The sequence below is a fragment of the Hippopotamus amphibius genome, chromosome 2 (genome assembly GCF_030028045.1).
Source record: "Hippopotamus amphibius kiboko isolate mHipAmp2 chromosome 2, mHipAmp2.hap2, whole genome shotgun sequence".
NCBI lineage: Eukaryota > Metazoa > Chordata > Mammalia > Artiodactyla > Hippopotamidae > Hippopotamus > Hippopotamus amphibius.
In genome coordinates this window covers 123,402,892-123,416,475 of record NC_080187.1, presented here as the reverse complement: position 1 = coordinate 123,416,475, position 13,584 = coordinate 123,402,892, and positions in this window count along the sequence as shown.

Here is a 13,584-nt window from a genome sequence, read left to right as displayed (position 1 = left end):
CGTGCAGACAGCGCAGGCAGCAAGGGCTTGTGGCAGGCAGATAAGGGGCAGCAGGCGTCTCACTTGAAAGTGGGCTCATGACTCTCTTGTTCTCCGGCCCCTGTGGCCGTGTGCAAGCACAGCCTCTGGACCTGCAGCTTCTGAGCAGTGCAAGAGACACACAGGAAACACCCAGGTGCCTTCTCTAGTGAACGGTGTTCCATCAAGGTCCTGCTTGCTGGCAGGGGCCTAGGCCAGCACAGGTCCTAGGGAGGCCAGGCTGAGGCTGGGATGGGTCCCGACCTAGCAGTGCTCAGGGCAAGCCTGGGACTGGAGGCCAGGCTGCAGGCTCATTCCAGCTTGGGCCTGGTGCAGAAAGCCTTCAGCTAGGACTTCCATGGGGTATAGTCAGCACAGTGGTTTTTGCCTGAAATCCATGTTCCTCACTCGGAGCCCCCTGCCTTTCAGCACACACTCCCTAGAAGTGTGTTCCTGAGGCAGTTGGACAGTTGGGGAAGTGGAGGCTCTCCCAGCATGGGAGGTCTGCCTAGAACCTTGCTCTGGCTGCAAAGAGGATTCCCTGCACCTCTGGCGCTGGGGTGAGATTTTCTGCACACAGGAGACACTTGGCACACACAGTGTTTCCCCATGGAAAGCACTGTGAGGAAGAATCTCTGCCAGGGATGCATGGCACTCTCCCATCGAAACCCTCCATGCAGCAAGCTGTCATGGACTCAAGTGCAGGCCTTGGTGGCTGGAGAGACTGCAGCTCCTCTGGAGGCTCCGGGGCAATTGGCACACCCCTCCAAGGAAATGAGGCTTGTGGGATGAGCACTTTGCAAAGAATTGCAAGCAGCCTGCTCCTTTTGATGAGACACATGTGTGGGGAGAGAGACTTGACAGCAGAGAAGAAGCAAGAGGGCAATGAGGGATTGGATTTGCATGCAGCTTGGAGGCTCCATATCTCCTGCTTCGCAAGCAGGGAGTGCCAGGTCTGCCCATCATGCTCCATTACCAGCTGGGCACCCAGTTTCAGGATCTGCCCTTTCCCAGCCATGAAACCACACCCAGGCTGCACCCTGAGCCCTGCCAAGGGGGACCATTGCCTGCCAGGTGGGCTGAATTGCATGACTGTGTCAGGGGAGAGAAGGCCCTAGGAGGCCTTCAGGGAACTGCCTCAACATAGCCCCGCTCAGGAAAGGCACTCCTCTTTCTGTGACCGGATGCACAATGGAGTATCTGCTTGAGGCAAAGAAGCTCAGCTAGGCGATCCCTGGCTGAAGGCAAAGCAGAGAGATTTTCGGTGGAGCGCTGGCACCATCTGCCGGCCAACAAGCATGGAAGGAGAATCCTCGCTCCAAATGAGTTCCTGAGGAGCTTTCCAAGCAGCAGGCAGGCTGCCTCCAGAAGTTTAGAGAGTCCTGCTTCGGACTATCCTCCGGCAACAGAGTGGGTGCCAAGGGCATGTGGGTTGGAGGGTGCTCGGAAGCTGCAGGGGAGGTTTTCAGCATCCAGTGCTCTCCGATGGAACACACTGCAGGCGCGAGCATCCATGAACTCCTGCAAGGCTTTGGAGTGGGAAAGCTGTGCTTAGCAGAGGGCTCCCTGCCAAATGCTGCAGGCCTATGTGGATGGCGAAGCTGCAGCTGTCTTGCAGTCTGCTTGTCCAGAGGTGCGTGTGCCCTGGTCCAGAGTGCTGTAGGAGGAGCTCCTAGCAACGGGAGAGCAAGCACCTTGTTTCCTTGGCATAGAATGGCCTGTGCACACAGAGGCCTGTCAGCAGTGAACACAAAACAGGCAGCAAGAGGGGTGGCAGGCAGCTAAGTGGCGGCAGGCGTCCTGCTTGAAAGTGGGGTCATGACTGTTTTGTCCTCAGGCCCCAGTGTCCACGTGCACACAGTGCCTCTGGACCTGCAGCTTCCGAGCAGTGCAAGAGAAACACAAGCAACACCCTGGGGCCTTCTCGAATGAACGGTGCTCCATCGAGGTCCTGCTGGCTGGCAGTGGCCTAGGCCAGCAAAGGCCCTAGGGAGGCCAGGCTGAGGCTGGGATGGTTCCTGACCTAGCAGTGCCCAGGGCAAGCCTGGGACTGGAGGCCAGGCTGCAGGCTCATTCCAGCTTGGGCCTGGTGCAGAGAGCCTTCAGCTAAGACTTCCATGGGGAATGGTATGCATAGTGATTTTTGCCTGCAATCCTCGTTCCTAACTCTCGCCAAACAGCCTGTTAGCCCACACTTGCTAGACGTGTGTTCCTGAGGCAGTTGGACAATAGGGCAAGTGGAGGCTCACCCAGCATGGGACGCCTGCCTTGAACATTGCCCTGGGTGCAAAGAGGATTCCCTGCACCTCTGGCACTGGGGAGAGCATTTCTGCACACAGGAGACACTTGGCAAACACAGTTTTTCCCCTCGGAAAGTACTGTGAGAGAGTCGCCATCCCGGATGCATGGCACTCTCCCTTCGAAGCCCTCCATGCAGCAGGCTTTCATGGACTCGGCTGCAGGCTTTGGTAGCTGGAGACACTGCAGCTCCTCTGGAGGCTCAGGGGCAATTGGCACACCCCTCCAAGGAAATGAGGCTAGTGTGATGAGCTCTTTCCAAAGAATGGCAAGCAGCCTGCTCCTTTCAATGAGACACACGTGTGGGGAGAGATGCATGGCAGCAGAGAAGAAGCAAGAGGGCAGCCAGGGAGGGATTTGCACACAGCTTGAAGTCCCCAGACCTCCTGATTCGAAACCAGGGAATGCCAGCTCTGCCTGTCAGGCCCCATTCCCTAGTGGGCACCCAGATTCAGGATCTGCCCTTTCCCAGCTATGAAACCACACCCAGGCTGCACCCTGAGCCCTGCCAAGTTGGAACTTTGCTCGCCAGGTGGGCTGAATGGCATGACTGTGTCAGGGGAAAGAAGGACCTAGGAGGCCTTCCGGGAACTGCCACGACATAGCAGTGCTCAGGAAAAGGCAGTCTCCTTTCTGTAGGCCGGATGCACACTGGAGTTTCCACTTGAGGCAAGGAAGCTCAGCTAGGTGATCCCTGGCTGAAGGCAAAGCAGAGAGTTTTTCAGTGGAGCGCTGGCCCCATCTGCTGGCCGACAAGCATGGGAGGAGAAACCTCGCTGCAAATGAGTTCCTGAAGTGCTTTCCAAGCAGGAGGCAGCATGGCTGCAATAGTTTAGAAAGTCTTGCTTAGGACTACCCTCTGGCAACAGGGTGGGTGCCAAGGGCATGTGGGTTGGAGGGTGCTCAGAAGTCACAGGGGAGGCTTTGGGCACCCGGTGCTCTCTGATGGAAAACACTGCAGGCCCGAGCATCCATGAATTCCTGCAAGGCTTTGGAGTGGGAAAGCTGTGCTTAGCAGAAGGCTCCCTGCCAAGTGCTGCAGGCCTTTGTGGATGCTGAAGCAGCAGCTGCCTTGCAGGCTGCTGGTCCAGGGCCGTGTGTGCCCAGGTCCAGGGTGCTGTAGGAGGAGCTCCTAGCAAGGGGCGAGCAAGCACCTTGTTTCCTTGGCATAGACTGGCCTGTGCACCCTGAGGCCTGCAGACGTGCAGACAGCGCAGGCAGCAAGGGCTTGTGGCAGGCAGATAAGGGGCAGCAGGCGTCTCACTTGAAAGTGGGCTCATGACTCTCTTGTTCTCCGGCCCCTGTGGCCGTGTGCAAGCACAGCCTCTGGACCTGCAGCTTCTGAGCAGTGCAAGAGACACACAGGAAACACCCAGGTGCCTTCTCTAGTGAACGGTGTTCCATCAAGGTCCTGCTTGCTGGCAGGGGCCTAGGCCAGCACAGGTCCTAGGGAGGCCAGGCTGAGGCTGGGATGGGTCCCGACCTAGCAGTGCTCAGGGCAAGCCTGGGACTGGAGGCCAGGCTGCAGGCTCATTCCAGCTTGGGCCTGGTGCAGAAAGCCTTCAGCTAGGACTTCCATGGGGTATAGTCAGCACAGTGGTTTTTGCCTGAAATCCATGTTCCTCACTCGGAGCCCCCTGCCTTTCAGCACACACTCCCTAGAAGTGTGTTCCTGAGGCAGTTGGACAGTTGGGGAAGTGGAGGCTCTCCCAGCATGGGAGGTCTGCCTAGAACCTTGCTCTGGCTGCAAAGAGGATTCCCTGCACCTCTGGCGCTGGGGTGAGATTTTCTGCACACAGGAGACACTTGGCACACACAGTGTTTCCCCATGGAAAGCACTGTGAGGAAGAATCTCTGCCAGGGATGCATGGCACTCTCCCATCGAAGCCCTCCATGCAGCAAGCTGTCATGGACTCGAGTGCAGGCCTTGGTGGCTGGAGAGACTGCAGCTCCTCTGGAGGCTCCGGGGCAATTGGCACACCCCTCCAAGGAAATGAGGCTTGTGGGATGAGCACTTTGCAAAGAATTGCAAGCAGCCTGCTCCTTTTGATGAGACACATGTGTGGGGAGAGAGACTTGACAGCAGAGAAGAAGCAAGAGGGCAATGAGGGATTGGATTTGCATGCAGCTTGGAGGCTCCATATCTCCTGCTTCGCAAGCAGGGAGTGCCAGGTCTGCCCATCATGCTCCATTACCAGCTGGGCACCCAGTTTCAGGATCTGCCCTTTCCCAGCCATGAAACCACACCCAGGCTGCACCCTGAGCCCTGCCAAGGGGGGCCCTTTTCCGCCAGGTGGGCTGAATTGCATGACTGTGTCAGGGGAGAGAAGGCCCTAGGAGGCCTTCAGGGAACTGCCTCAACATAGCCCCGCTCAGGAAAGGCACTCCTCTTTCTGTGACCGGATGCACAATGGAGTATCTGCTTGAGGCAAAGAAGCTCAGCTAGGCGATCCCTGGCTGAAGGCAAAGCAGAGAGTTTTTCGGTGGAGCGCTGGCACCATCTGCCGGCCAACAAGCATGGAAGGAGAATCCTCGCTCCAAATGAGTTCCTGAGGAGCTTTCCAAGCAGCAGGCAGGCTGCCTCCAGAAGTTTAGAGAGTCCTGCTTCGGACTATCCTCCGGCAACAGAGTGGGTGCCAAGGGCATGTGGGTTGGAGGGTGCTCGGAAGCTGCAGGGGAGGTTTTCAGCATCCAGTGCTCTCCGATGGAACACACTGCAGGCGCGAGCATCCATGAACTCCTGCAAGGCTTTGGAGTGGGAAAGCTGTGCTTAGCAGAGGGCTCCCTGCCAAATGCTGCAGGCCTATGTGGATGGCGAAGCTGCAGCTGTCTTGCAGTCTGCTTATCCAGAGGTGCGTGTGCCCTGGTCCAGAGTGCTGTAGGAGGAGCTCCTAGCAACGGGAGAGCAAGCACCTTGTTTCCTTGGCATAGAATGGCCTGTGCACACAGAGGCCTGTCAGCAGTGAACACAAAACAGGCAGCAAGAGGGGTGGCAGGCAGCTAAGTGGCGGCAGGCGTCCTGCTTGAAAGTGGGGTCATGACTGTTTTGTCCTCAGGCCCCAGTGTCCACGTGCACACACTGCCTCTGGACCTGCAGCTTCCGAGCAGTGCAAGAGAAACACAAGCAACACCCTGGGGCCTTCTCGAATGAACGGTGCTCCATCGAGGTCCTGCTGGCTGGCAGTGGCCTAGGCCAGCAAAGGCCCTAGGGAGGCCAGGCTGAGGCTGGGATGGTTCCTGACCTAGCAGTGCCCAGGGCAAGCCTGGGACTGGAGGCCAGGCTGCAGGCTCATTCCAGCTTGGGCCTGGTGCAGAGAGCCTTCAGCTAAGACTTCCATGGGGAATGGTATGCGTAGTGATTTTTGCCTGCAATCCTCGTTCCTAACTCTCGCCAAACAGCCTGTTAGCCCACACTTGCTAGACGTGTGTTCCTGAGGCAGTTGGACAATAGGGCAAGTGGAGGCTCACCCAGCATGGGACGCCTGCCTTGAACATTGCCCTGGGTGCAAAGAGGATTCCCTGCACCTCTGGCACTGGGGAGAGCATTTCTGCACACAGGAGACACTTGGCAAACACAGTTTTTCCCCTCGGAAAGTACTGTGAGAGAGTCGCCATCCCGGATGCATGGCACTCTCCCTTCGAAGCCCTCCATGCAGCAGGCTTTCATGGACTCGGCTGCAGGCTTTGGTAGCTGGAGACACTGCAGCTCCTCTGGAGGCTCAGGGGCAATTGGCACACCCCTCCAAGGAAATGAGGCTAGTGTGATGAGCTCTTTCCAAAGAATGGCAAGCAGCCTGCTCCTTTCAATGAGACACACGTGTGGGGAGAGATGCATGGCAGCAGAGAAGAAGCAAGAGGGCAGCCAGGGAGGGATTTGCACACAGCTTGAAGTCCCCAGACCTCCTGATTCGAAACCAGGGAATGCCAGCTCTGCCTGTCAGGCCCCATTCCCTAGTGGGCACCCAGATTCAGGATCTGCCCTTTCCCAGCTATGAAACCACACCCAGGCTGCACCCTGAGCCCTGCCAAGTTGGAACTTTGCTCGCCAGGTGGGCTGAATGGCATGACTGTGTCAGGGGAAAGAAGGACCTAGGAGGCCTTCCGGGAACTGCCACGACATAGCAGTGCTCAGGAAAAGGCAGTCTGCTTTCTGTAGGCCGGATGCACACTGGAGTTTCCACTTGAGGCAAGGAAGCTCAGCTAGGTGATCCCTGGCTGAAGGCAAAGCAGAGAGTTTTTCAGTGGAGCGCTGGCCCCATCTGCTGGCCGACAAGCATGGGAGGAGAAACCTCACTGCAAATGAGTTCCTGAAGTGCTTTCCAAGCAGGAGGCAGCATGGCTGCAATAGTTTAGAAAGTCTTGCTTAGGACTACCCTCTGGCAACAGGGTGGGTGCCAAGGGCATGTGGGTTGGAGGGTGCTCAGAAGTCACAGGGGAGGCTTTGGGCACCCGGTGCTCTCTGATGGAAAACACTGCAGGCCCGAGCATCCATGAATTCCTGCAAGGCTTTGGAGTGGGAAAGCTGTGCTTAGCAGAAGGCTCCCTGCCAAGTGCTGCAGGCCTTTGTGGATGCTGAAGCAGCAGCTGCCTTGCAGGCTGCTGGTCCAGGGGCGTGTGTGCCCAGGTCCAGGGTGCTGTAGGAGGAGCTCCTAGCAAGGGGCGAGCAAGCACCTTGTTTCCTTGGCATAGACTGGCCTGTGCACCCTGAGGCCTGCAGACGTGCAGACAGCGCAGGCAGCAAGGGCTTGTGGCAGGCAGATAAGGGGCAGCAGGCGTCTCACTTGAAAGTGGGCTCATGACTCTCTTGTTCTCCGGCCCCTGTGGCCGTGTGCAAGCACAGCCTCTGGACCTGCAGCTTCTGAGCAGTGCAAGAGACACACAGGAAACACCCAGGTGCCTTCTCTAGTGAACGGTGTTCCATCAAGGTCCTGCTTGCTGGCAGGGGCCTAGGCCAGCACAGGTCCTAGGGAGGCCAGGCTGAGGCTGGGATGGGTCCCGACCTAGCAGTGCTCAGGGCAAGCCTGGGACTGGAGGCCAGGCTGCAGGCTCATTCCAGCTTGGGCCTGGTGCAGAAAGCCTTCAGCTAGGACTTCCATGGGGTATAGTCAGCACAGTGGTTTTTGCCTGAAATCCATGTTCCTCACTCGGAGCCCCCTGCCTTTCAGCACACACTCCCTAGAAGTGTGTTCCTGAGGCAGTTGGACAGTTGGGGAAGTGGAGGCTCTCCCAGCATGGGAGGTCTGCCTAGAACCTTGCTCTGGCTGCAAAGAGGATTCCCTGCACCTCTGGCGCTGGGGTGAGATTTTCTGCACACAGGAGACACTTGGCACACACAGTGTTTCCCCATGGAAAGCACTGTGAGGAAGAATCTCTGCCAGGGATGCATGGCACTCTCCCATCGAAGCCCTCCATGCAGCAAGCTGTCATGGACTCGAGTGCAGGCCTTGGTGGCTGGAGAGACTGCAGCTCCTCTGGAGGCTCCGGGGCAATTGGCACACCCCTCCAAGGAAATGAGGCTTGTGGGATGAGCACTTTGCAAAGAATTGCAAGCAGCCTGCTCCTTTTGATGAGACACATGTGTGGGGAGAGAGACTTGACAGCAGAGAAGAAGCAAGAGGGCAATGAGGGATTGGATTTGCATGCAGCTTGGAGGCTCCATATCTCCTGCTTCGCAAGCAGGGAGTGCCAGGTCTGCCCATCATGCTCCATTACCAGCTGGGCACCCAGTTTCAGGATCTGCCCTTTCCCAGCCATGAAACCACACCCAGGCTGCACCCTGAGCCCTGCCAAGGGGGGCCCTTTTCCGCCAGGTGGGCTGAATTGCATGACTGTGTCAGGGGAGAGAAGGCCCTAGGAGGCCTTCAGGGAACTGCCTCAACATAGCCCCGCTCAGGAAAGGCACTCCTCTTTCTGTGACCGGATGCACAATGGAGTATCTGCTTGAGGCAAAGAAGCTCAGCTAGGCGATCCCTGGCTGAAGGCAAAGCAGAGAGTTTTTCGGTGGAGCGCTGGCACCATCTGCCGGCCGACAAGCATGGAAGGAGAATCCTCGCTCCAAATGAGTTCCTGAGGAGCTTTCCAAGCAGCAGGCAGGCTGCCTCCAGAAGTTTAGAGAGTCCTGCTTCGGACTATCCTCCGGCAACAGAGTGGGTGCCAAGGGCATGTGGGTTGGAGGGTGCTCGGAAGCTGCAGGGGAGGTTTTCAGCATCCAGTGCTCTCCGATGGAACACACTGCAGGCGCGAGCATCCATGAACTCCTGCAAGGCTTTGGAGTGGGAAAGCTGTGCTTAGCAGAGGGCTCCCTGCCAAATGCTGCAGGCCTATGTGGATGGCGAAGCTGCAGCTGTCTTGCAGTCTGCTTGTCCAGAGGTGCGTGTGCCCTGGTCCAGAGTGCTTTAGGAGGAGCTCCTAGCAACGGGAGAGCAAGCACCTTGTTTCCTTGGCATAGAATGGCCTGTGCACACAGAGGCCTGTCAGCAGTGAACACAAAACAGGCAGCAAGAGGGGTGGCAGGCAGCTAAGTGGCGGCAGGCGTCCTGCTTGAAAGTGGGGTCATGACTGTTTTGTCCTCAGGCCCCAGTGTCCACGTGCACACACTGCCTCTGGACCTGCAGCTTCCGAGCAGTGCAAGAGAAACACAAGCAACACCCTGGGGCCTTCTCGAATGAACGGTGCTCCATCAAGGTCCTGCTGGCTGGCAGTGGCCTAGGCCAGCAAAGGCCCTAGGGAGGCCAGGCTGAGGCTGGGATGGTTCCTGACCTAGCAGTGCCCAGGGCAAGCCTGGGACTGGAGGCCAGGCTGCAGGCTCATTCCAGCTTGGGCCTGGTGCAGAGAGCCTTCAGCTAAGACTTCCATGGGGAATGGTATGCGTAGTGATTTTTGCCTGCAATCCTCGTTCCTAACTCTCGCCAAACAGCCTGTTAGCCCACACTTGCTAGACGTGTGTTCCTGAGGCAGTTGGACAATAGGGCAAGTGGAGGCTCACCCAGCATGGGACGCCTGCCTTGAACATTGCTCTGGGTGCAAAGAGGATTCCCTGCACCTCTGGCACTGGGGAGAGCATTTCTGCACACAGGAGACACTTGGCAAACACAGTTTTTCCCCTCGGAAAGTACTGTGAGAAAGAGTCGCCATCCCGGATGCATGGCACTCTCCCTTCGAAGCCCTCCATGCAGCAGGCTTTCATGGACTCGGCTGCAGGCTTTGGTAGCTGGAGACACTGCAGCTCCTCTGGAGGCTCAGGGGCAATTGGCACACCCCTCCAAGGAAATGAGGCTAGTGTGATGAGCTCTTTCCAAAGAATGGCAAGCAGCCTGCTCCTTTCAATGAGACACACGTGTGGGGAGAGATGCTTGGCAGCAGAGAAGAAGCAAGAGGGCAGCCAGGGAGGGATTTGCACACAGCTTGAAGTCCCCAGACCTCCTGATTCGAAACCAGGGAAAGCCAGCTCTGCCTGTCAGGCCCCATTCCCTAGTGGGCACCCAGATTCAGGATCTGCCCTTTCCCAGCTATGAAACCACACCCAGGCTGCACCCTGAGCCCTGCCAAGTTGGAACTTTGCTCGCCAGGTGGGCTGAATGGCATGACTGTGTCAGGGGAAAGAAGGACCTAGGAGGCCTTCCGGGAACTGCCACGACATAGCAGTGCTCAGGAAAAGGCAGTCTCCTTTCTGTAGGCCGGATGCACACTGGAGTTTCCGCTTGAGGCAAGGAAGCTCAGCTAGGTGATCCCTGGCTGAAGGCAAAGCAGAGAGTTTTTCAGTGGAGCGCTGGCCCCATCTGCTGGCCGACAAGCATGGGAGGAGAAACCTCGCTGCAAATGAGTTCCTGAAGTGCTTTCCAAGCAGGAGGCAGCATGGCTGCAATAGTTTAGAAAGTCCTGCTTAGGACTACCCTCTGGCAACAGGGTGGGTGCCAAGGGCATGTGGGTTGGAGGGTGCTCAGAAGTCGCAGGGGAGGCTTTGGGCACCCGGTGCTCTCTGATGGAAAACACTGCAGGCCCGAGCATCCATGAATAGGAATTTGGAGTGGGAAAGCTGTGCTTAGCAGAAGGCTCCCTGCCAAGTGCTGCAGGCCTTTGTGGATGCTGAAGCAGCAGCTGCCTTGCAGGCTGCTGGTCCAGGGGCATGTGTGCCCAGGTCCAGAGTGCTGTAGGAGGAGCTCCTAGCAAGGGGCGAGCAAGCACCTTGTTTCCTTGGCATAGACTGGCCTGTGCACCCTGAGGCCTGCAGACGTGCAGACAGCGCAGGCAGCAAGGGCTTGTGGCAGGCAGATAAGGGGCAGCAGGCGTCTCACTTGAAAGTGGGCTCATGACTCTCTTGTTCTCCGGCCCCTGTGGCCGTGTGCAAGCACAGCCTCTGGACCTGCAGCTTCTGAGCAGTGCAAGAGACACACAGGAAACACCCAGGTGCCTTCTCTAGTGAACGGTGTTCCATCAAGGTCCTGCTTGCTGGCAGGGGCCTAGGCCAGCACAGGTCCTAGGGAGGCCAGGCTGAGGCTGGGATGGGTCCCGACCTAGCAGTGCTCAGGGCAAGCCTGGGACTGGAGGCCAGGCTGCAGGCTCATTCCAGCTTGGGCCTGGAGCAGAAAGCCTTCAGCTAGGACTTCCATGGGGTATAGTCAGCACAGTGGTTTTTGCCTGAAATCCATGTTCCTCACTCGGACCCCCCTGCCTTTCAGCACACACTCCCTAGAAGTGTGTTCCTGAGGCAGTTGGACAGTTGGGGAAGTGGAGGCTCTCCCAGCATTGGAGGTCTTCCTAGAACCTTGCTCTGGCTGCAAAGAGGATTCCCTGCACCTCTGGCGCTGGGGTGAGATTTTCTGCACACAGGAGACACTTGGCACACACAGTGTTTCCCCATGGAAAGCACTGTGAGGAAGAATCTCTGCCAGGGATGCATGGCACTCTCCCATCGAAGCCCTCCATGCAGCAAGCTGTCATGGACTCGAGTGCAGGCCTTGGTGGCTGGAGAGACTGCAGCTCCTCTGGAGGCTCCGGGGCAATTGGCACACCCCTCCAAGGAAATGAGGCTTGTGGGATGAGCACTTTGCAAAGAATTGCAAGCAGCCTGCTCCTTTTGATGAGACACATGTGTGGGGAGAGAGACTTGACAGCCGAGAAGAAGCAAGAGGGCAATGAGGGATTGGATTTGCATGCAGCTTGGAGGCTCCATATCTCCTGCTTGGCAAGCAGGGAGTGCCAGGTCTGCCCATCATGCTCCATTACCAGCTGGGCACCCAGTTTCAGGATCTGCCCTTTCCCAGCCATGAAACCACACCCAGGCTGCACCCTGAGCCCTGCCAAGGGGGACCCTTGCCCGCCAGGTGGGCTGAATTGCATGACTGTGTCAGGGGAGAGAAGGCCCTAGGAGGCCTTCAGGGAACTGCCTCAACATAGCCCCGCTCAGGAAAGGCACTCCTCTTTCTGTGACCGGATGCACAATGGAGTATCTGCTTGAGGCAAAGAAGCTCAGCTAGGCGATCCCTGGCTGAAGGCAAAGCAGAGAGTTTTTCGGTGGAGCGCTGGCACCATCTGCCGGCCGACAAGCATGGAAGGAGAATCCTCACTCCAAATGAGTTCCTGAGGAGCTTTCCAAGCAGCACGCAGGCTGCCTCCAGAAGCTTAGAGAGTCCTGCTTCGGACTATCCTCCGGCAACAGAGTGGGTGCCAAGGGCATGTGGGTTGGAGGGTGCTCGGAAGCTGCAGGGGAGGTTTTCAGCATCCAGTGCTCTCCGATGGAACACACTGCAGGCGCGAGCATCCATGAACTCCTGCAAGGCTTTGGAGTGGGAAAGCTGTGCTTAGCAGAGGGCTCCCTGCCAAATGCTGCAGGTCTATGTGGATGGCGAAGCTGCAGCTGTCTTGCAGTCTGCTTGTCCAGAGGTGCGTGTGCCCTGGTCCAGAGTGCTGTAGGAGGAGCTCCTAGCAACGGGAGAGCAAGCACCTTGTTTCCTTGGCATAGAATGGCCTGTGCACACAGAGGCCTGTCAGCAGTGAAGACAACGCAGGCAGCAAGAGGGGTGGCAGGCAGCTAAGTGGCGGCAGGCATCCTGCTTGAAAGTGGGGTCATGACTGTTTTGTCCTCAGGCCCCAGTGTCCACGTGCACACAGTGCCTCTGGACCTGCAGCTTCCGAGCAGTGCAAGAGAAACACAAGCAACACCCTGGGGCCTTCTCGAATGAACGGTGCTCCATCGAGGTCCTGCTGGCTGGCAGTGGCCTAGGCCAGCAAAGGCCCTAGGGAGGCCAGGCTGAGGCTGGGATGGTTCCTGACCTAGCAGTGCCCAGGGCAAGCCTGGGACTGGAGGCCAGGCTGCAGGCTCATTCCAGCTTGGGCCTGGTGCAGAGAGCCTTCAGCTAAGACTTCCATGGGGAATGGTATGCGTAGTGATTTTTGCCTGCAATCCTCGTTCCTAACTCTCGCCAAACAGCCTGTTAGCCCACACTTGCTAGACGTGTGTTCCTGAGGCAGTTGGACAATAGGGCAAGTGGAGGCTCACCCAGCATGGGACGCCTGCCTTGAACATTGCCCTGGGTGCAAAGAGGATTCCCTGCACCTCTGGCACTGGGGAGAGCATTTCTGCACACAGGAGACACTTGGCAAACACAGTTTTTCCCCTCGGAAAGTACTGTGAGAAAGAGTCGCCATCCCGGATGCATGGCACTCTCCCTTCGAAGCCCTCCATGCAGCAGGCTTTCATGGACTCGGCTGCAGGCTTTGGTAGCTGGAGACACTGCAGCTCCTCTGGAGGCTCAGGGGCAATTGGCACACCCCTCCAAGGAAATGAGGCTAGTGTGATGAGCTCTTTCCAAAGAATGGCAAGCAGCCTGCTCCTTTCAATGAGACACACGTGTGGGGAGAGATGCATGGCAGCAGAGAAGAAGCAAGAGGGCAGCCAGGGAGGGATTTGCACACAGCTTGAAGTCCCCAGACCTCCTGATTCGAAACCAGGGAATGCCAGCTCTGCCTGTCAGGCCCCATTCCCTAGTGGGCACCCAGATTCAGGATCTGCCCTTTCCCAGCTATGAAACCACACCCAGGCTGCACCCTGAGCCCTGCCAAGTTGGAACTTTGCTCGCCAGGTGGGCTGAATGGCATGACTGTGTCAGGGGAAAGAAGGACCTAGGAGGCCTTCCGGGAGCTGCCACGACATAGCAGTGCTCAGGAAAAGGCAGTCTCCTTTCTGTAGGCCGGATGCACACTGGAGTTTCCACTTGAGGCAAGGAAGCTCAGCTAGGTGATCCCTGGCTGAAGGCAAAGCAGAGAGTT